The sequence below is a fragment of the Ranitomeya variabilis genome, chromosome 6 (assembly GCF_051348905.1).
Source record: "Ranitomeya variabilis isolate aRanVar5 chromosome 6, aRanVar5.hap1, whole genome shotgun sequence".
Lineage (NCBI taxonomy): Eukaryota > Metazoa > Chordata > Amphibia > Anura > Dendrobatidae > Ranitomeya > Ranitomeya variabilis.
In genome coordinates, this window is record NC_135237.1 from 1,344,456 (window position 1) to 1,368,151 (window position 23,696).

Genomic DNA, 23,696 nt, shown 5'->3' on the forward strand with positions numbered 1-23,696 from the left:
GATCATATATACCAGGATGGAGAGGGGCATATATACTAGGATGGAGGGGGCATATATACCAGGATGGAGGGGGGCATATATACCAGGATGGATGGGGGGCATATATACCTGGATGGAGGGGGGCATATATACCAGGATGGAGGTGGACATATATACCAGGATAGAGGGAGGCATATATACCAGGATGGAGGGGGGCATATATACCAGGATGGAGGGGGGCATATATAACACGATGGAGGGGCCATATATACCAGGATGGAGGGGGCATATATACCAGGATCGAGGTGGACATATATACCAGGATGGAGGGGGCCTTATGTACCAGGATGGAGGGGGCATATATACCTGGATGGAGGGGGCCATATATACCAGGATGGAGGGGGTCATATATACCAGGATGGAGGGTGCATATATACCAGGATGGAGGGGGCCATATATACCAGGATGGAGGTGGACATATATACCAGGATGGAGGGAGTCATATATACCAGGATGGAGGGGCCATATACACCAGGATGGAGGGGGCCATATATACCAGGATTGAGGGGGGCATGTATACCAGGATGGAGGAGGACATATATACCAGGATGGAGGGGGCCATATTTACCAGGATGGAGGGGGGACAAATATATCAGGATGGAGGGGCCATATACACCAGGATGGAGGGGGCCATATATACAAGGATGGAGGAGGACATATATACCAGGATGGAGGGGACATATATACCAGGATGGAGGGGGCCATATATACAAGGTTGGAGGAGGACATATATACCAGGATGGAGGGGGCCATATTTACCAGGATGGAGGGGGACAAATATATCAGGATGGAGGGGCATATATACCAAGATGGAGGGGGGCATATATACCACGATGGAGGGGGGCATATATACCAGGATGGAGGGGGGGCATATATACCAGGATGGAGGGGCCATATATACCTGGATGGAGGGGGGCATATATACCAGGATGGAGGGGCCATATATACCTGGATGGAGGGGGGCATATATACCAGGATGGAGGGGGTCATATATACCTGGATGGAGGGGGGCATATATACCAGGATGGAGGGGGTCATTGATACCAGAATAGAGGGGCCATATGTCCCAGGGAGGGGGTCATATATATCAGGATGGAGGGGGGCATATATACCAGAATGGAGGGGGCATATATACCAGGATGGAGGGGGCCATATACCAGGATGGAGGGGGTCATATACCAGGATGGAGGGGGCCATATATCAGGATGGAGGGGGCATATATACCAGGATGGAGGGGGTCATATACCAGGATGGAGGGGGGCATATATACCAGGATGGAGGGGCCATATACACCAGGATGGAGGGGGGCATATATACCAGGAAGGAGGGGGTCATATACACCAGGATGGAGGGGGGCATATATACCAGGATGAAGGGGCCATATATACCAGGAAGGAGGGGGTCATATATACCAGGATTGAGGGGGGCATATATACCAGGATGAAGGGGCCATATATACCGGGATGGAGGGGGGCATATACACCAGGTTGGAGGGGGCCATATATACCGGGATGGATGGGGGCATATACACCAGGATGGAGGGGGCCATATATACCAGGATGGAGGGGGCCATATATACCAGGATTGGGGGGCCATATATACCAGGATTGGGGGGCCATATATACCAGGATTGGGGGGCCATATATACCAGGATGGAGGGGCCATATATACCAGGATGGAGGAGCCATATATACCAGGATGGAGGGGCCATATATACCAGGATGGAGGAGCCATATACACCAGGATGGAGGGAGCCATACAGTACAGACCAAAAGTTTGGACACACCTTCTCATTTAAAGATTTTTCTGTATTTTTATGACTATGAAAATTGTACATTCACACTGAAGGCATCAAAACTATCAATTAACACATGTGGAATTATATACTTAACAAAAGTGTGAAACAACTGAAATTATGTCTTATATTCTAGGTTCTTCAAAGTAGCCACCTTTTGCTTTGATGACTGCTTTGCACACTCTTGGCATTCTCTTGATGAGCTTCAAGAGGTAGTCGCCGGGAATGGTCTTCCAACAATCTTGAAGGAGTTCCCAGAGATGCTTAGCACTTGTTGGCCCTTTTGCCTTCACTCTGCGGTCCAGCTCACCCCAAACCATCTCGATTGGGTTCAGGTCTGGTGACTGTGGAGGCCAGGTCATCTGGCGTAGCACCCCATCACTCTCCGTCTTGGTCAAATAGCCCTTACACAGCCTGGAGGTGTGTTTGGGGTCATTGTCCTGTTGAAAAATAAATGATGGTCCAACTAAACGCAAACCGGATGGAATAGCATGCCGCTGCAAGATGCTGTGGTAGCCATGCTGGTTGAGTATGCCTTCAATTTTGAATAAATCCCCAACAGTGTCACCAGCAAAGCCCCCCCACACCATCACACCTCCTCCTCCATGCTTCACAGTGGGAACCAGGCATGTAGAGTCCATCCATTCACCTTTTCTGTGTTGCACAAAGACACGGTGGTTGGAACCAAAGATCTAAAATTTGGACTCATCAGACCAAAGCACAGATTTCCACTGGTCTAATGTCCATGTCTTGTGTTCTTTAGCCCAAACAAGTCTCTTCTGCTTGTTGCCTGTCCTTAGCAGTGGTTTCCTAGCAGCTATTTTACCATGAAGGCCTGCTGCAAAAAGTCTCCTCTTAACAGTTGTTGTAAAGATGTGTCTGCTGCTAGAACTCTGTGTGGCATTGACCTGGTCTCTAATCTGAGATGCTGTTAACCTGAGATTTCTGAGGCTGGTGACTCGGATAAACTTATCCTCAGAAGCAGAGGTGACTCTTGGTCTTCCTTTCCTGGGGCGGTCCTCATGTGAGCCAGTTTCTTTGTAGCGCTTGATGGTTTTTCCACCTGCACTTGGGGACAATTTCAAAGTTTTCCCAATTTTTCGGACTGATTGACCTTCATTTCTTAAAGTAATGATGGCCACTCATTTTTCTTTACTTAGAATTTGTATTATGGCAAGAAAAAAGCAGCTAACAGTCTATTCAGTAGGACTATCAGCTGTGTATCCACCAGACTTCTGCACAACACAACTGATAGTCCCAACCCCATTTATAAGGCGAGAAATCCCACTTATTAAACCTGACAGGGCACACCTGTGAAGTGAAAACCATTCCCGGTGACTACCTCTTGAAGCTCATCAAGAGAATGCCAAGAGTGTGCAAAGCAGTCATCAAAGCAAAAGGTGGCTACTTTGAAGAACCTAGAATATAAGACATAATTTCAGTTGTTTCACACTTTTTTGTTAAAGGGCACCTGTCACCCCGTTTTTTCCGTATGAGATAAAAATACCGTTAAATAGGGCCTGAGCTGTGCGTTACAATAGTGTATTTTGTGGACCCTGATTCCCCACCTATGCTGCCGAAATACGTTACCAAAGTAGCCGTTTTCGCCTGTCAATCAGGCTGGTCTGGTCGGATGGGCGTGGTGACATCGCTGTTTCTTCCCCCAGATCTTGCTTATTTTTCCGTTGGTGGCGTAGTGGTTTGCACATGCCCAAGTGCCGAATCCACTGCATAGATGAAGAAAAAGAGCGCAATCTGCGCTATTCCCCTGGTGATCGGTGGGGCGGCCATCTTCCTGTGGCCGAGCGTGCGCAGATGGAGCGCTCTGCTGCCCGGGGCTTCAGGAAAATGGCCGCGGGATCCCGCGCGTGCGCAGATGGAGATCGCGGTGGCCATTTTCCTGAAGTCGAGATGTGAACTCTGCTTTAGGAAAATGGCCGCCGCGATCTCCATCTGCGCACGCGCGGCATCCCGCGGCCATTTTCCTGAAGCCCCGGGCAGCAGAGCGCTCCATCTGCGCACGCACGGCCACAGGAAGATGGCCGCCCCCACCGATCACCAGGGGAATAGCGCAGATTGCGCTCTTTTTCTTCATCTATGCAGTGGATTCGGCACTTGGGCATGCGCAAACCACTACGCCACCAACAGAAAAATAAGCAAGATCCAGGGGAAGAAACAGCGATGTCACCACGCCCATCTGACCAGACCAGCCTGATTGACAGGCGAAAACGGCGACTTTGGTAACGTATTTCGGCAGCATAGGTGGGGAATCAGGGTCCACAAAATACACTATTGTAACACACAGCTCAGCCCCTACTTAACAGTATTTTAATCTCATACGGAAAAAACGGGGTGACAGGTGCCCTTTAAGTATATAATTCCACATGTGTTAATTCATAGTTTTGATGCCTTCAGTGTGAATTTACAATTTTCATAGTCATGAAAATACAGAAAAATCTTTAAATTAGAAGGTGTGTCCAAACTTTTGGTCTGTACTGTTACTTCCTGAGGTAACTCCCAGTTCAGGGCTCACACAGACTTCCTGAGGTAACTCCCAGTTCAGGGCTCACACAGACTTCCTGAGGTAACTCCCAGTTCAGGGCTCACACAGACTTCCTGAGGTAACTCCCAGTTCAGGGCTCACACAGACTTCCTGAGGTAACTCCCAGTTCAGGGCTCACACAGACTTCCTGAGGTAACTCCCAGTTCAGGGCTCACGCAGACTTCCTGAGGTAACTCCCAGTTCAGGGCTCACGCAGACTTCCTGAGGTAACTCCCAGTTCAGGGCTCACGCAGACTTCCTGAGGTAACTCCCAGTTCAGGGCTCACACAGACTTCCTGAGGTAACTCCCTGCTCAGGGCTCACACATACTTCTTGAGGTAACGGTCAGCTCAGGACTCACACTTCCTAAGGTAACTTCCAGTGCTGGGCAGTTCAAGCTACCTAAGGGAGCAAACACTACTGCTCCCATCATAGTTTTCTATTTGCGTCCATGCTGAGGGGACATCTTTCTCCACATAATCTCCTCCCCAAAGGAGTGAAGTCTTCTAGTCAGGAGTGATAGCACTGCACATGTGCTCTTCTACATGCTGGTTATCCTGTTTGCTTCTAGACAGGACCAGATCCACATGGCTGCCACGCCACTGACTTTGTTTATCCTTCCCCCTGTGATAGGGAACAGTAGGCTCGAAATAGTGAGGACTTCCACACTTTAGTGTGTTTCCACAGAGAGCCAATCTGTGAAGGTCCTTCAATCAGTGTAATATTTCTTGGACGCCGCATAGCACTTCCTCTAGTAGCAAGTGAAGAGAGCTTCAGCTGCCCTGAGAGGCCATTACCTCGCTTGTCCTATGAGGAGAGAATCATATGCACAATATACTGTGAACTTTGCCCTTAAGAGAGACTGGACCCCGTTACCTCTTTCAGTAAAATTTTTATGTTTACAAGTTCACTTGCATGTCTGGCTCCTTGAGATTGCAAAAACACCTTGGGTGCTCCAAACCCTGCACCCAGACAGCACCGCTACAGGAGTGCCCTCAGGGGGTCCTATACCATCCATAAGTGCCACCTCCCGCTACTGACAATTGTTGTGGACAGGAGGGAAGCGTTGCGGGATTCAGCGATCCACTTCAGCTACCGCGACATCATTATCTGCTGCCAGTGGGACTACATGCCCCAACTGAAACTTCTGCAACATCCGGCGCCTCCCCAGTGGCCCACCACACATATAATTAAGTACACCACATTAAATGTGATGCAGCTGAAAGTACCTGGGATCTTGTGGTCCTGATGGGAGTCGGGGATCTTTATCTTGTCCATGGTCGTTATAAATGGACAGTAGTGATGAGCGAGTATACTCGTTGCTCGGGTTTTCCAGAGCACTCTCGGGTGGTCTCTGAGTATTTGTTAGTGTTCGGAGATTTAGTTTTCATCGTGGCAGCTGAATGATTTACAGCTATTAGCCAGCCTGAGTACATGTGGGGTTTGCCTGGTTGCTAGGGAATCCCCACATGTATTCAAGCTGGCTAATAGCTGTAAATCATTTAGCTGTGGAGATGAAAACTAAATCTCCGAGCAGTCATAAATACTCGGAGACCACCCGAGCGTGCTGGGGAAAACCTAAGCAACAAGTACACTCGCTCATCACCAATGGACAGTGTTACGGAACCCCTCAGCACCCAGATTATGTTGTGCAGTTATATGTATGTATAATAGTTTCCATGTGAGAGGCATGTCCCTAATGCATCAGCCTACAGGCTGCGCCCCTGGGCAGAGGGGACAAGATATCCCCCTTCTGACATCTCCCACCTTTGTAATTCCCACAGTAAATATCGGCAGGCTCCGGCCACCTGTGGCTATTGTAATGTATGTCTGGCCTGCCGCTTTTCAATAGGCCTGCCCTCTGTACCTGTGTGATATATATTCGGTGTCCTGTGAGTAAAGTGTTATGATACTGGAAATACGTGGAGAAGCAGTGATCTTTTATATGCGCCCATGTAACCAAGCAATTCCAGCCAGGGTCCTTCATTCAGACTCCAGCTAAAGCAGAGTGGACCTCCTGAAACACGGGGTGGTACTAAAGAGGTACTCCAGCACGGTAGACCACGTTACACTGGTGGCAGACAGTGGGATGTGATACCCCATCTACAGGAGGAAAGGAATGAATGGAAAACAACTACCAGAAGTTAAAGAGGACTACATTAAAAGATCTGGTGGAAGCCCGAGGGTTAATCGCCAGCAACAAAACAAAAGCGGATTTGCTAGCAGCCATCATGGAACACGACAGTGCAGCGCCCCCCAATGTGAACGTGGAGGAGACTGAATTCCAGAGGGAGGTAAAGAACAGACTGGCGTTCTATGGCCCAAACCCTGCAGTAGAGATCATATGAGAGGTGATGGCTGATGTAACATAGTAACATAGTAACATAGTTAGTAAGGCCGAAAAAAGATATTTGTCCATCCAGTTCAGCCTATATTCCTATATTCCATCATAATAAATCCCCAGATCTACGTCCTTCTACAGAACCTAATAATTGTATGATACAATATTGTTCTGCTCCAGGAAGACATCCAGGCCTCTCTTGAACCCCTCGACTGAGTTCACCATCACCACCTCCTCAGGCAAGCAATTCCAGATTCTCACTGCCCTAACAGTAAAGAATCCTCTTCTATGTTGGTGGAAAAACCTTCTCTCCTCCAGACGCAGAGAATGCCCCCTTGTGCCCATCACCTTCCTTGGTATAAACAGATCCTCTGCGAGATATTTGTATTGTCCCTTATACATGGTTATTAGATCGCCCCTCAGTCGTCTTTTTTCTAGACTAAATAATCCTAATTTCGCTAATCTATCTGGGTATTGTAGTTCTCCCATCCCCTTTATTAACTTTGTTGCCCTTCTTTGTACTCTCTCTAGTTCCATTATATCCTTCCTGAGCATCGGTGCCCAAAACTGGACACAGTACTCCATGTGCGGTCTAACTAGGGATTTGTACAGAGGCAGTATAATGCTCTCATCATGTGTATCCAGACCTCTTTTAATGCACCCCATGATCCTGTTTGCCTTGGCAGCTGCTGCCTGGCACTGGCTGCTCCAGGTAAGTTTATCATTAACTAGGATCCCCAAGTCCTTCTCCCTGTCAGATTTACCCAGTGGTTTCCCGTTCAGTGTGCAATGGTGATATTGATTCCTTCTTCCCATGTGTATAACCTTACATTTATCATTGTTAAACCTCATCTGCCACCTTTCAGCCCAAGTTTCCAACTTATCCAGATCCATCTGTAGCAGAATACTATCTTCTCTTGTATTAACTGCTTTACATAGTTTTGTATCATCTGCAAATATCAATATTTTACTGTGTAAACCTTCTACCAGATCATTAATGAATATGTTGAAGAGAACAGGTCCCAATACCGACCCCTGCGGTACCCACTGGTCACAGCGACCCAGTTAGAGACTATACCATTTATAACCACCCCCTGCTTTCTATCACTAAGCCAGTTACTAACCCATTTACACACATTTTCCCCCAGACCAAGCATTCTCATTTTGTGTACCAACCTTTTGTGCGGCACGGTATCAAACGCTTTGGAAAAATCGAGATATACCACGTCCAATGACTCACCGTGGTCTAGCCTATAGCTTACCTCTTCATAAAAACTGATTAGATTGGTTTGACATGAGCGATTTCTCATAAACCTATGCTGATATGGAGTTAAACAGTTATTCTCATTGAGATAATCCAGAATAACATCCTTCAGAAACCCTTCAAATATTTTACCAACAGTATAGGTTAGACTTACTGGCCTATAATTTCCAGGTTCACTTTTAGAGCCCTTTTTGAATATTGGCACCACATTTGCCATGTGCCAGTCCTGCGGAACAGATCCCGTCGCTATAGAGTCCCTAAAAATAAGAAATAATGGTTTATCTATTACATTACTTAGTTCTCTTAGTACTCGTGGGTGTATGCCATCCGGACCCGGAGATTTATCTATTTTAATCTTATTTAGCCGGTTTCGCACCTCTTCTTGGGTTAGATTGGTGACCCTTAATATAGGGTTTTCATTGTTTCTTGGGATTTCACCTAGCATTTCATTTTCCACCGTGAACACCGTGGAGAAGAAGGTGTTTAATATGTTAGCTTTTTCCTCGTCATCTACAACCATTCTTTCCTCACTATTTTTTAAGGGGCCTACATTTTCAGTTTTTATTCTTTTACTATTGATATAGTTGAAGAACAGTTTGGGGTTAGTTTTACTCTCCTTAGCAATGTGCTTCTCTGTTTGCTTTTTGGCAGCTTTAATTAGTTTTTTAGATAAAGTATTTTTCTCCCTATAGTTTTTTAGAGCTTCAATGGTGCCATCCTGCTTTAGTAGTGCAAATGCTTTCTTTTTACTGTTAATTGCCTGTCTTACTTCTTTGTTTAGCCACATTGGGTTTTTCCTATTTCTAGTCCTTTTATTCCCACAAGGTATAAACCGCTTACAGTGCCTATTTAGGATGTTCTTAAACATTTTCCATTTATTATCTGTATTCTTATTTCTGAGGATATTGTCCCAGTCTACCAGATTAAGGGCATCTCTAAGCTGGTCAAACTTTGCCTTCCTAAAGTTCAGTGTTTTTGTGACTCCCTGACAAGTCCCCCTAGTGAAAGACAGGTGTGCGTACTGATCTGAAGGAAAAGATGGCCAAGCGGACCAGGATAGAGCTAGCCAAGATGGAGATGGCAGAGCGGAGAGAGGAGAGTCAGCGAGCAGGGGGGAGCTCTTGCCTCTGACCAGGTACCTTCAACAGTAAGCCACAAAAAGATCCAGTATAATGCCTTCCGACAGTTGGGGGAGGCAGAGGAAGACATTGATGCTTTCTATAGGACTTTGAGCGGCATTGTGCCCTTCACGTGAAGCCGGAGGAACGAGTTCAGATTCTGGCCAGCAAGCTGACCGGCCGGGCAGCAGACGCCTATCGCACGGTACCTGATGAGGACTGTATGGACTATGAGTGGATCAAAGAAGTGATCTTGGCCCGGTATGCGCTGACATCAGAGGCATACCGCCAAAAGTTCCGCGGACTTATAAAACGGATAAAAATATATTACGGCGTTCACTGCTACAGTGGGTACAAGGGAGCCAAGCAACCACTAAGGAGGACATGCTCCAGCTCTTCTTGTTAGAACAATTCTTTAATGGACTAACCCCCGAGAGACAGGGATGGCTTCGGGACAGGCGGCCAATGACTCTTGAGGAGGCCGCTCGTCTGGCCAATGAACATCATGATGCCAGGAGGCCTCAGTTGTCCGGATCAAAGATGGTCGCTAGGGGTCCGCCCATGGACCTGGAGGCCCCCAAACCACCGAAGATTGTGGGGGACCAGCTAAAAACCCGGCCTACTACAGTCCCCCTGGGGCACCATGCCACACCTGCCATCAGCTGGGCCACCTGCAAAGACAATGTCCCAACCGGACTCCGCATACCCAGTGGCCAAAGGCGGGAACAGCTACCTTCAGCCGGGCCGCTATACACTGCTACCAAGGTGAAGCTGAACTGGCATTGGGGGCTACGACTAACCAGGGGGTGGAAGTGATGGAGGAAGTGCTGCATGAAGTAGACCTCGTGCAGGCAGCTCGGGCAGATAATTGACAACAGCATCGACAGGTCGTGTGGGTTAATGGGAAACGTATGCAGGGACTAAGAGATTCCGGGGCAACTTTGACCCTTGTGAAGCCTCATCTCGTCCGGGACCAAGAGAAGACGGATCGGACAGTGGCAGTCCGTGTAGCAGGGGGAGCCATACATCGACTGCCCACTGTCAGGATTCACCTGAACTGGGGAGTCGGGGATGGCCTTGTTGAGGTCGGCTTGATGGAGGATTTGCCTGCAGACGTCTTGCTGGGAAATGACTTGGGACCCATGTTCTCTGCCTTCTCGGTTGCCCCTCTGGCTGAGACATATCCTTTGACCACCCGGAGACAAGCTCGAGCTGCAGAGGCGGAATCACAATCAGAGGAGGCCCAGGCAACACATCCCAGCCCTACACATATTCTCATAGCCAGACGCATTTCTTGTGCCACCCCAGCTGAATTTAAGAAGGAGTTACTTGAGGATCCTTCATTGGAGGGATATTGTGGGAAGGCACAGGAGGGGAGAGGGGTACTGGAAGGGGAACAGTTTGTATGGAAGCAGGGACTCCTCTACCGGATCACAAAGCAGCACCACACAGGGACGAGTCCCACTATAAAACGACAGCTGGTAGTTCCCAAGAAGTATAGGCAGGAGTTACTGCAAATCTCTCATGACATGCCCTTGGCCGGGCACTTCGGCATCGATCGCACCAAGCATCGTCTGACACAAAACTTCTTTTGGCCGGGGGTAACCTATGATGTTCGTCAGTACTGCCAGACCTGTGACAGTTGCCAGCGCATTGGCAAGAGGGGAGATCGATGCAAGGCCAAATTACGCCCCCTCCCCATTGTGGAGGAACCATTTAGCGGTCGATCTGATAGGGCCGTTAGCCAAACTCAGTCCATCAGGGAAAAGGTATATATTGACAGTGGTAGATTATACCACACGGTATCCAGAGGCGGTTGCGTTACCTAACATACTGGCAGAGACGGTGCCGGCTGCCCTGCTCCAGGTTTTCTCATGGGTTGGATTTCCCCAGGAGATTATCTTGGACCAGGGTACCCAGTTTACAGCAGAGGTAACCAACCAACTGTGGAAGCTGTGTGGCGTAAAGTCCATTAGAAGCGCCCCATATCACCCGCAAACCAAAGGGTTGTGTGAACGCTTTAACGGGACGTTAAAACAACTCATTGGGACTTTTACCAGGACCTACAGGGACTGGGAGAAATTCTTGCCACACCTACTGTTTGCCTATCGGGAGGTGCCCAAGAATCCATGGGGTTCTCCCCGTTCGAACTGGTATACGGAGACGAGTAAGGGGACTCCTAGACTTAGTGCTATTGTACCCTATGTGCTGGAATTCTGGGACCGCCTACCGGAGCTGACCAAGGCTATACGTGGGAACATGCAGGTGGCCCAGCGGCGCCAGCGCGTATGGTACGATCGGAGGGCCAGAGAACGTACCTTGGAAATAGGACAGAAGGTCCTGGTGTTAGAGCCCACTAGGCAGAACAAGTTCCAAGCTGCATGGCAGGGGCCCTACCAAGTAGAAGGGAAAATAGCCGACACCACCTATAATGTCGCCGATTGTGACGACCCCAGGGTTAGCCGCATGTTCCACGTGAATGTGCTGAAGCCCTATCGTGAGTGCCCTGAAGAGGTAGTGGCCATCTGTGCACCTGAAGCAGAGGATTTAGCCAGACTTCCCTTGCCAGATGTCTTAGGGGAAAGGACTCAGTCTAAAATATGGGACCAGGTACACTGGGGTGAAGACCTAGGTCCCCGGGAGAGACAGCAGGCGGAGGCGTTGTTGAGGCAGCGACAGAGGATGTTTTCGGGGAGACCAGGGTACAACCCCCCTTCTGCGTCCCTGAGTCTGTACGAGAAGGGATGCGACAAGAGATACAAGAGATGTTGCGTTTAGGGGTCATTGAAGAGTCAGATAGTCCCTGGGCATCCCCCGTAGTGTTAATGCCCAAGAAGGATGGGACTACACGGTTTTGTGCAGACTATCGTAAACTCAATGAGAAAACGGTGACAGATGCGTATCCTATGCCGCGTGTGGATGAGTTGTTAGACCGGCTGGTGGGGGCAAAGTATTTGACCACCATCAATCTATGCAAAGGCTACTGGCAGATTCCCCTTAGTCCTGACGCTATTCCCAAGTCGGCATTTGTCACCCCGTTCGGCTTATTCCAGTTTCAAGTTATGCTATTCGGGATGAAGACTGCCCCGGCGACCTTCCAGAAGCTGGCTGACCGGCTTCTGGATGGTCTCCAGGACTATGCTTGTGCCTACCTGGATGACATCGCCATCTACAGTGCGACATGGGAAGAGCATCTAAATCACCTAGAGACAGTATTGGACAGGATCCAAAAGGCCAGAATCACCCAGAACCCAAACAAGTGTAACGTGGGCAAAGCAGAGGTTCAGTATTTAGGGCATTGGGTGGGAAGTGGTAAACAGCGACTAGAACCAGCCAAGATTGAGGTCATAGCCAAATGGCCCACCCCACGCACTAAAACCCAGGTCATGGCGTTTCTAGGGACAGCAGGCTACTACAGGAAATTCGTTCCAAATTACAGCAGCGTAGCCAAGCCCCTCACTGATCTGACCCGTAAGAACCAACCACGCCAGGTAACCTGGACCCCAGAGTGTGAGGAAGCCTTCCGCCAGCTAAAGGACGCCCTCACCAATACCCCTGTATTGGCCGCACCCGATCCAACTAAACGTTTCCTTGTTCACATGTTGGGTTGAACAATTAATAAAATGTTCACTTCACTTCAGTTGCCTACTCCTGGCATAATGGATATTGATCAGGTGCGCACCAAAAGAAATGAACATATGACACACACAGTCAGATGTAAACTCTCCTTGATCAATGTGTGGCTCAGCTCCAAAAGGGCCTTTATTAGTCAGACACAAGTTTATATATTTCCTGTAAGGGGGCTCGGTTAGCTCTAAAATGGGAGTGATCGGATGTATTCCATTGGTTAGTGGGTTGGGCAATGAGCAAGTCCGTGGGCGGATCCATGAGGTCATCAGGGTGGGTTGGTCCATGAGGTCATCAGGGTGGGCGTCACTGTGGGTGGATCCATGAGGTCATCAGGGTGGGCGTCATCTTGTTTATCAGCACATGGTGTGCTGATACAGGAAATGGCAGCCATCTTTAGTGTCTCACTTTGATCTGGGAAAACTTATTGTAAGGTTAAACAGTACATGTTATGGGTTGCTTCTCTCAATCTCTTATGTCTCATGTCTTGAGGTTAATTAAGTATTTGATCTTATGGCTCTCCTCAACACACACAGACGCTTCTATGTTTGGATTGGGGGCAGTACTGAGCCAAGTCGGGCCGGACGGCCAAGAACATCCGGTAGCTTACCTGAGTCGGAAACTACTGCCCCGTGAAGTAAGCTATGCGGCCATCGAGGAGTGCCTGGCGGTAGTATGGGCACTCAAAAAGTTGCAACCATATTTGTATAGACGACAGTTTTCCCTCCTAGCAGACCATAATCCCCTAGTCTCCGGAGACAACGCCAGATTACTGCGGTGGAGTTTAGCCCTACAACCTCTGGACTTCACCATCCACTACAGACCCGGCAAACAAAACGGTAACGCCGATGGACTAAGTCGACAAACAGAACTTGTACCAACCCCATAAACTTCGGTCATCCCCAAACCGATCCGTTAAGGATCAGACTGTGTATGCCGATCGCGTCGCTGAAAAGGGGGAGCCGTGTTACGGAACCCCTCAGCACCCAGATTATGTTGTGCAGTATATGTATGTATAATAGTTTCCATGTGAGAGGCATGTCCCTAATGCATCAGCCCACAGGCTGCGCCCTTGGGCAGAGGGGACAAGATATTCCCCTTCTGACCTCTCCCACCTTTGTAATTCCCACAGTAAATATCGGCAGGCTTCGGCACCCTGCGGCTATTGTAGTGTATGTCTGGCCTGCCACTTTTCAATAGGCCTGCCCTCTGTACCGGTGTTATATATATTCGGTGTCCTGTGAGTAAAGTGTTGTGATACTGGAAATACGTGGAGAAGCAGTGATATTTTATATGCGCCCATGTAACCAAGGAATTCCAGCCAGGGTCCTTCATTCAGACTCCAGCTAAAGCAGAATGGACCTCCTGAAACACGGGGTGGTACTAAAGAGGTACTCCAGCACGGTAGACCCCGTTACAGATAGGTTTTACATATTTTCTGGTTGCAGTGAAAGGTTCCTGTAGATCATTGAGGGGACAGGGATAGAGTTGAGCGAATTTGATCGGGTCTCTGCTTATTCGGCAAGCTATAGTGCTTACCGAATAAACTGCAGAGGGAACCCGGCTTTCTGGATCGCTCTGGCTGATCTGCTGTCCGGCGCCCCAGCTGCATGTGTCGCGGCTGTGTCACTGTCACAGCACATGCATGGAGAGTCCAACACAGGCTCTCACACAGCCGCGACACATTCAGCTGCGGCACTGGACAGTTGAATAAAAACTGTCCCATTTGAGGTATGTTGGGCGGTCGATTGGCTTCTGATATAGGGATGTCTCTGTTTAGCTGTTCTGTAGCTTAACAATGGTGTCCATAAAGTTAATTTCAGTCACAGTAGTTGAGTGTTAAGTTGATGATGGGATGAAATTGATTAAAATGTTCATGGAACGTCTTTAGCTGTGGCTCAGACTCCGTCCAGATGATTAAAATATCATCAGTGTTGGTGCGGCACCAGGACCCATTATGGCCTCAGTTGAATTCAGTTCGTAGAACTGGAGGTGACGTCATTTGTGTCACCAGCCAGATTAACATATCAAATCACCATTGCGGAGGAGCGGAGGTGGCGTCATTCGTGCCAGATTAACATATCAAATCATGACTGTGCAGGACCGGAGGTGACGTCATTCGTGCCAGATTAACATCAAATCACGAGTGCACAGGACCAGTGACATCATTTGTGCCAGATTAACATATCAAATCACGAGTGCGCAGGACCGGAGGTGACGTCATTTGTGCCAGATTAACATCAAATCACGAGTGCACAGGACCAGAGGTGACGTCATTTGTGCCAGATTAACATCAAATCACAACTGCGCAGGACCGGAGGTGACGTCATTTGTGCCAGATTAACATCAAATCACGAGTGCACAGGACCGGAGGAGACATCATTTGTGCCAGATTAACATATCAAATCAGGACTGCGCAGGACCAGAGGTGACGTCATTTATGCCAGATTAACATATCAAATCATGACTGCGCAGGACCAGAGGTGACATTATTTGTGCCAGATTAACATCAAATCACGACTGCGCAGGACCGGAGGTGACGTAATTTGAGCCAGATTAACATATCAAATCATGACTGCGCAGGACTAGAGGTGACGTCATTTGTGCCAGATTAACATATCAAATCACGACTGCGCAGGACTAGTGACATTATTTGTGCCAGATTAACATATCAAATCAGGACTGCGCAGGACAGGAGGTGACGTCATTTGTGCCAGATTAACATATCAAATCACGACTGCGCAGGACGGGAGGTGATGTCATTTGTGCCAGATTAACATCAAATCACGAGTGCACAGGACCAGAGGTGACGTCATTTGTGCCAGATTAACATCAAATCACGACTGCGCAGGACCGGAGGTGACGTCATTTGTGCCAGATTAACATCAAATCACGACTGCGCAGGACCGGAGGTGACGTCATTTGTGCCAGATTAACATCAAATCACGAGTGCACAGGACCAGTGACATCATTTGTGCCAGATTAACATATCAAATCACGAGTGCGTAGGACCGGAGGTGACGTCATTTGAGCCAGATTAACATCAAATCACGAGTGCACAGGACCAGAGGTGACGTCATTTGTGCCAGATTAACATCAAATCACGACTGCGCAGGACCGGAGGTGACGTCATTTGTGCCAGATTAACATCAAATCACGAGTGCACAGGACCGGAGGTGACATCATTTGTGCCAGATTAACATATCAAATCAGGACTGCGCAGGACCAGAGGTGACGTCATTTATGCCAGATTAACATATCAAATCATGACTGCGCAGGACCGGAGGTGACATTATTTGTGCCAGATTAACATCAAATCACGACTGCGCAGGACCGGAGGTGACGTAATTTGAGCCAGATTAACATATCAAATCATGACTGCGCAGGACTAGAGGTGAAGTCATTTGTGCCAGATTAACATATCAAATCATGACTGCGCAGGACCGGAGGTGACATTATTTGTGCCAGATTAACATCAAATCACGACTGCGCAGGACCGGAGGTGACGTAATTTGAGCCAGATTAACATATCAAATCATGACTGCGCAGGACTAGAGGTGAAGTCATTTGTGCCAGATTAACATATCAAATCACGACTGCGCAGGACCAGTGACATCATTTGTGCCAGATTAACATATCAAATCAGGACTGCGCAGGACAGGAGGTGACGTCATTTGTGCCAGATTAACATATCAAATCAGGACTGCGCAGGACCGGAGGTGACGTCATTTGTGTCACCGGCCAGATTAACATATCAAATCAGGACTGCGCAGGACCAGAGGTGACGTCATTCGTGCCAGATTAACATATCAAATCACAACTGCGCAGGACCGGAGGTGACATTATTTGTGCCAGATTAACATCAAATCACGACTGCACAGTACCGGAGGTGACGTCATTTGTGCCAGATTAACATATCAAATCAGGACTGCGCAGGACCGGAGGTGACGTCATTCGTGCCAGATTAACATATCAAATCAGGACTGCGCAGGACAGGAGGTGACGTCATTTGTGCCAGATTAACATATCAAATCACGACTGCGCAGGACCGGAGGTGACGTCATTTGTGTCACCGGCCAGATTAACATATCAAATCAGGACTGCGCAGGACCAGTGACATCATTTGTGCCAGATTAACATATCAAATCACGACTGCACAGGACCAGTGACATCATTTGTGCCAGATTAACATATCAAATCAGGACTGCGCAGGACCAGAGGTGACGTCATTTGTGCCAGATTAACATATCAAATCACAACTGCGCAGGACCGGAGGTGACATTATTTGTGCCAGATTAACATCAAATGACGACTGCACAGTACCGGAGGTGACGTCATTTGTGCCAGATTAACATATCAAATCAGGACTGCGCAGGACCAGAGGTGACGTCATTTGTGCCAGATTAACATATCAAATCACAACTGCGCAGGACCGGAGGTGACATTATTTGTGCCAGATTAACATCAAATCACGACTGCACAGTACCGGAGGTGACGTCATTTGTGCCAGATTAACATATCAAATCAGGACTGCGCAGGACCGGAGGTGACGTCATTCGTGCCAGATTAACATATCAAATCAGGACTGCGCAGGACAGGAGGTGACGTCATTTGTGCCAGATTAACATATCAAATCAGGACTGCGCAGGACCGGAGGTGACGTCATTCGTGCCAGATTAACATATCAAATCAGGACTGCGCAGGACAGGAGGTGACGTCATTTGTGCCATATTAACATATCAAATCAGGACTGCGCAGGACCGGAGGTGACATAATTTGTGCCAGATTAACATATCAAATCACGACTGCGCAGGACCGGAGGTGACGTCATTTGTGTCACCGGCCAGATTAACATATTAAATCAGGACTGCGCAGGACCAGAGGTGACGTCATTTGTGCCAGATTAACATATCAAATCACAACTGCGCAGGACCGGAGGTGACATTATTTGTGCCAGATTAACATCAAATCACGACTGCACAGTACCGGAGGTGACGTCATTTGTGCCAGATTAACATATCAAATCAGGACTGCGCAGGACCGGAGGTGACGTCATTCGTGCCAGATTAACATATCAAATCAGGACTGCGCAGGACCGGAGGTGACGTCATTTGTGCCAGTTTAACATATCAAATCAGGACTGCGCAGGACCGGAGGTGATGACATTTGTGCCAGATTAACACATCAAATCATGACTGCGCAGGACCGGAGGTGACGTCATTTGTGCCAGATTAACATATCAAATCAGGACTGCGCAGGACCGGAGGTGACATAATTTGTGCCAGATTAACACATCAAATCAGGACTGCGCAGGACCGGAGGTGACGTCATTTGTGCCAGATTAACATATCAAATCAGGACTGCGCAGGACCGGAGGTGACGTCATTTGTGCCAGATTAACACATCAAATCAGGACTGCGCAGGACCGGAGGTGACGTCATTTGTGCCAGATTAACACATCAAATCAGGACTGCGCAGGACCGGGGCTGCTGCTCGTCGCACACGATGCCAGACTATAGCGCATAGAAGTATTAGGTGAGGATATCTAGAAGTGACGCGGCGCGGCTTCTGGTCCAACTCAGTGTCATATGGATTATGACGTATATACCTAAACAGATCACTTTTGTGCGCCAGAAATCGTGATGACAAGGTGGGATATTTAACCTGGACGGACACATGGTTTCGCACCGTGGGTCTTTTATCTGGGCTCCTGATAAACCATGTGTGGGGAAACGCATTCAATAGGGGACACGTCAGCCCATGTGAGCTATTCCTTCCGTGCTGGGTTCCATTGGATCATGTTTCCCTTTTTGCCTATGAGTTGGCCTATGTCTTGTATATGAGCTCTTTGGCACCACCGTTCATTTAAAACATCAGGGTTTACGGCACTTTAGCACAAAGCACTTTTTCCTACACCTGACTAATGCGCCGCTCATTTGTATGATTATAGACCTTTGCCTTTAATATGAACACATATATTGAGGCTCATATCTGCTAAGACCAAGAAGAGTCCCTTGATTTATCAGGCACTTCTTTATGTGCTATACATCAAAAGCTTTTTTTTTTTTTTTCTTTTTACCAAGTAAGTATCTACTGTGCCTTTTGTTCTGTTGATCTCTTTCTAACAGTTTATGTGAAACCTCATACGTTCTGACATCATAGCGACCTTTTCTTGTTCATCTTCAGTATGAAAGGAGATCATTGTGCCAGGACCTGGCTATCATTTAGGTTCTTCCCCCTTATTTTCTGCTGACTAGTTTATCGGATGAGCAGATTGTGCTGATAGGTTTATCACAGGGATTTTCTAGGGCTAGTTAGGGAGGGCAGCCGCCATGGAGCGGGGGGGGGGGGGGGACATCTCTCGTTCACAATTACGGTGCCAACCTTTAGGCAGACCTAAGGAGAGGGGAAATCTAGGACCAAAATAGGGTTTAGATTTACATTTTTGTGTTGTCATCTAAGGTATGTTTTGCACATCAGGGGTGGAACACGTCACCAATTCTGTATGTATCACCCACTCCTGGTTTTGGCTACAAATACTGATGTAAGATACTGATCAAAATCTGAATGTATGAACATTGCAGAAGAGTTAGAAGGGACCTCCTGGGTCCTCGTGTCCAACCCCCTGCTCAATGCCGGAGTCACTAAACCATCTCAGACAGATGTGTGTCCAGCCTCAGTGTGAAGACCTCCATTGAAGGAGAACTCACCACCTCTCGTGGCCGCCTAATCCACTCATTGATCATCCTCACTGTCAAAAGGTTTTTTCTAATATCTAATCAGTATCTACTCCCATTCAGTTTCATTCCGAGTTTCCATTTGAAAATGAGAATAATGATGATCCCTCTACACTGTGACGTCCCTTCAGATATTTGTAGACACAGGAAACTATCTTGGGTCAGTCGCCTGCTGGTTTATTAAGTGCGACATAAACCATGGCAGGATTTAACAAAATAAACATGCAAATTGTCTCTTCAGAGAGGAAGAGGGCTAGAACTCTAGTGCCACCTATTGGAAGTAGCAATCCTAACAGTCAATGTCGACCCTGTAACGAGCCTTGTCACATGACTTAGGATAAAAGCCAAACCAGAATGTCAATTTGCAGACACTGTGTTTCGGGGTCCTGCCCCTCGTCAGTGCAAAGCGGAGATTTGGTTTGGCTGAATGACAGGGGTCTGACCGGGATCCAAGAAGTATTGTTTCTCCTTGCGGAGAGTGACATGTTAAGCATGTCGAGGTGAGGAGACTTAAGGCCGCAATGCTCCTCTGGGAAATATGCAAACTGACTCTTCAGAGAGGACGAGGACTAGAACTCTAGTGCCGCCTATTGGAACTCGTTAAAGGGTCGACATTGACTGTTAGGATTGCTACTTCCAATAGGTGTCACTAGAGTTTTAGTCCTCTTCCTCTCTGAAGAGACAATTTGCATAATTCCCAGAGGAGCATTGGGGCTTTAAGTCTCCTCACCTCGACATGCTGAACATGTCACTCTCCGCAAGGCATAAGGGAAAAACAAAAGATAACGTATAGCAGAGATCTTATATCAACGGGATTCAAGTTTTCAGCTCCACCTGGAGCTGTCATCTGAAGACTTCCTTGTCTCCAAACACACAACAGAAAAAAAAAAGTAACATATAACTCCCCAACCACACCGTGAGGTGGTGATATAGTGAGTAGGCATCTCACCCATCTCTTACGCCTACTCACACAAAAAACAACCCTTGTAAAGGCCGATTAACCCTTCAGCACATAAGATGCTGGAGAGAAACTTCAGGGTTTCACATCACAAGCAACCTTCATGACACATTTCTCCCCTCCCATACAGCGCCAGTGACCCTGTCACAACAGCTATTTAGTCTCCTCTTAGGCTACTTTCACACTAGCGTTTTTTGCAATACGTCGCAATGCGTCGTTTTGGCAAAAAAACGCATCCTGCAAAGTTGTCTGCAGGATGCGTTTTTCCCCATTGACTAACATTAGCGTCGTGCGATGGATGCGTCGTGCTTTGGCGGACCGTCTGCACAAAAAAACGCTACATGTAACGTTTTTTTGTGCGACGTGTCCTTTTTCCAACCGCGCATGCGCGGCTGGAACTCCGCCCCCCCCTCCCCGCACCTCACAATGGGGCGGCGGATGCGCTGGAAAAATGCATCCGCTGCCCCCGTTGTGCGGCGTATACGCTAGCATCGGTAACCTCGGCCCGACGCACTGCGACGGGCCGAGCCCGACGCTAGTGTGAAAGAAGCCTAAGGGTACCGTTACACAAAACGATTTACCAACGATCACGACCAGCGATATGACCTGGCCGTGATCGCTGCAGCGTCGTTGTGTGGTCGCTGGAGAGCTGTCACACAGACAGCTCTCCAGCGACCAACGATGCCGAAGTCCCCGGGTAACCAGTGAAAGCAGAGCACAGCGGTGACGTCACCGCTGTGCTCTGCTTTTACTTTCCGGCCGGCAGTCAGTCAGTGCGGAATGTGAGTATGTACTGTTTGGGTTTTTTTACATTTACGATGGTAACCAGGGTAAACATCGGGTTACTAAGCGCGGCCCTGCGCTTAGTAACCCTATGTTTACCCTGGTTACAAGCAAACGCATCGCTGGATCGGTGTCACACACACCAATCCAGCGATGACAGTGGGAGATCCAGCGACGAAATAAAGTTCCAAACGATCTGATACGACGTACGATTCTCAGCGGGGTCCCTGATCGCTGCTGCGTGTCAGACACAGCGATATCGTATGGATATCGCTGGAACGTCACGGATCGTACCGTCGTAGCGACAAAAGTGCCACTGTGAGACGGTACCCTAAGTCTTCTTTTTTGCAAGCTAAACATTCCCAGATCCTTTAACCATTCCTCATAGGACATAGTTAGCAGTCAGCTCACCATCCTGGTCGCTCTTCTCTGAACTTGCTCCAGTTTTTCAGCTTTTTAGAATGTGCCCAGAACTAGACACAGTATTCCAGATGAGGCCTGTTATGGATCCGGTGGCAGGATCTCAAAACTGACCAGGCAAATATGACCTGAATACATAGGACAAGCTCTGGGGATGTGGAAGCTGTACTGACTGCAATCCTGATCCTAACCACACACACTAAAGGTAGCCGTGGAGCGTTACCTGAAAACCTAGACGCCTCGTTCACAGCCTGAGAAACTGACTACCCCTAGAGAGAAAGCAAAGACCTCACTTGCCTCAGAGAAATAACCCCAAAGTTTTAGAAAGCCCCCCACAAATAATAACGGTGAGTTAAGGGGAAAACACAAACGTAGAAATGAAACAGGTTTAGCAAATGAGGCCCGCTAACACTAGATAGACAGAAAAAAGGCAGGAGTCTGTGCGGTCAGTATAAAAACTATCAAAAACAAGCCACGCAGAAAATGCAAGAACCCCCACACCGACTCACGATGTGGGGGGCGCACTCTGCACCCCAGAACTAACCAGCAAGCGAAAATATCACATAAAAGCAAGCTGGACTGAACTCATCATATACTGAGAAACGTTTTCAAGGAGATAATGAGCAAAAATGAACAAGCAAACTTAGCTTCACCAACAGGAGACTGGTCACAAGGAATATTCAGGAGAGCTCAGAATCCAGACTGAATACACCGACAGCAGGCAACAAATGAAGGGCCAGGTGAATTAAATAGGCCCAGCATAGGCAGGAAATGAATCAGCTGAGCCCAGCCAAGACCAGCCATATCGCTAAAGGCCACCAGAGGGATCCCAAGAACAAATTCACACAGTACCACTCGTGACCACAGGAGGAAGCCCGAGAACGGAATTCACAACAGTACCCCCCCCCTTGAGGAGGGGTCACCGAACCCTCGCCAGAACTCCCAGGCCGATCAGGATGAGCCGAATGAAAGGCATGAACCAAATCGGCCGCATGGACATCGGAGGCGACAACCCAGGAATTATCCTCCTGACCATAGCCCTTCCATTTAACTAAGAACTGAAGCTTCCGTCTCGAAATACGAGAATCCAAGATCTCCACCACATACTCCAACTCTCCCTCGACCAAAACCGGAGCAGGAGGATCAACAGAAGGGACCACAGGCACCACATATCTCCGCAACAATGACCTATGGAACACATTATGAATGGCAAACGATGTAGGGAGGTCCAAACGAAATGACACAGGGTTGAGGATTTCCAAAATCTTATAAGGACCGATGAAACGAGGCTTGAACTTAGGAGAGGAAACCTTCATCGGGACATAACGAGAAGACAACCATACCAAATCCCCCACACGAAGTCGGGGACCCACACAGCGACGGCGGTTAGCAAAGCGCTGAGCCTTCTCCTGGGACAACGTCAAATTGTCCACCACATGGTTCCAAATCTGCTGCAACCTATCCATCACAGAATCTACCCCAGGACAGTCAGAGGGCTCAAGCTGACCCGAGGAAAAACGAGGATGAAAACCAGAATTGCAAAAGAAAGTGTTGTGAACTGTGTTTCTGGGCTCCCTCTGGTGGTCACTAACGGTATTGTGTTAGGCATGTCTTGTTGCAGGCCTGAGCTCCAGCTGTGTCGTTAAGCAGTGGGTGTTCCCTATTTAAGTCTCTTCTGGACTCAGTCTCTTGCCTGGCATCGTTGTATCCAGACCTATTTGGTCTCCTCCGGATTCCTTTCAGTCTGTCTCATGCAAGAAAAGCTAAGTCCGTTTTGTATTTTTTGATCATTTGCATTTTCCAGTATTTTTGTCCAGCTTGCTTATATTTGATTTTCTGGCTCGCTGGAAGCTCTAGGGGGCTGATATTCTCCCCCCGCACCGTCAGTCGATGTGGGGGTTCTTGAATATTCAGCGTGGATGTTTTTGTAGGGTTTTCTGCTAACCGCATAGTCCACTATCTATTTTCTGCCTATCTAGACTAGTGGGCCTCACTTTGCTGAATCTAGTTCATCTCTACGTTTGTGTTTTCCTCTTGCCTCACCGTTATTATTTGTTGGGGGCTTCCTATCT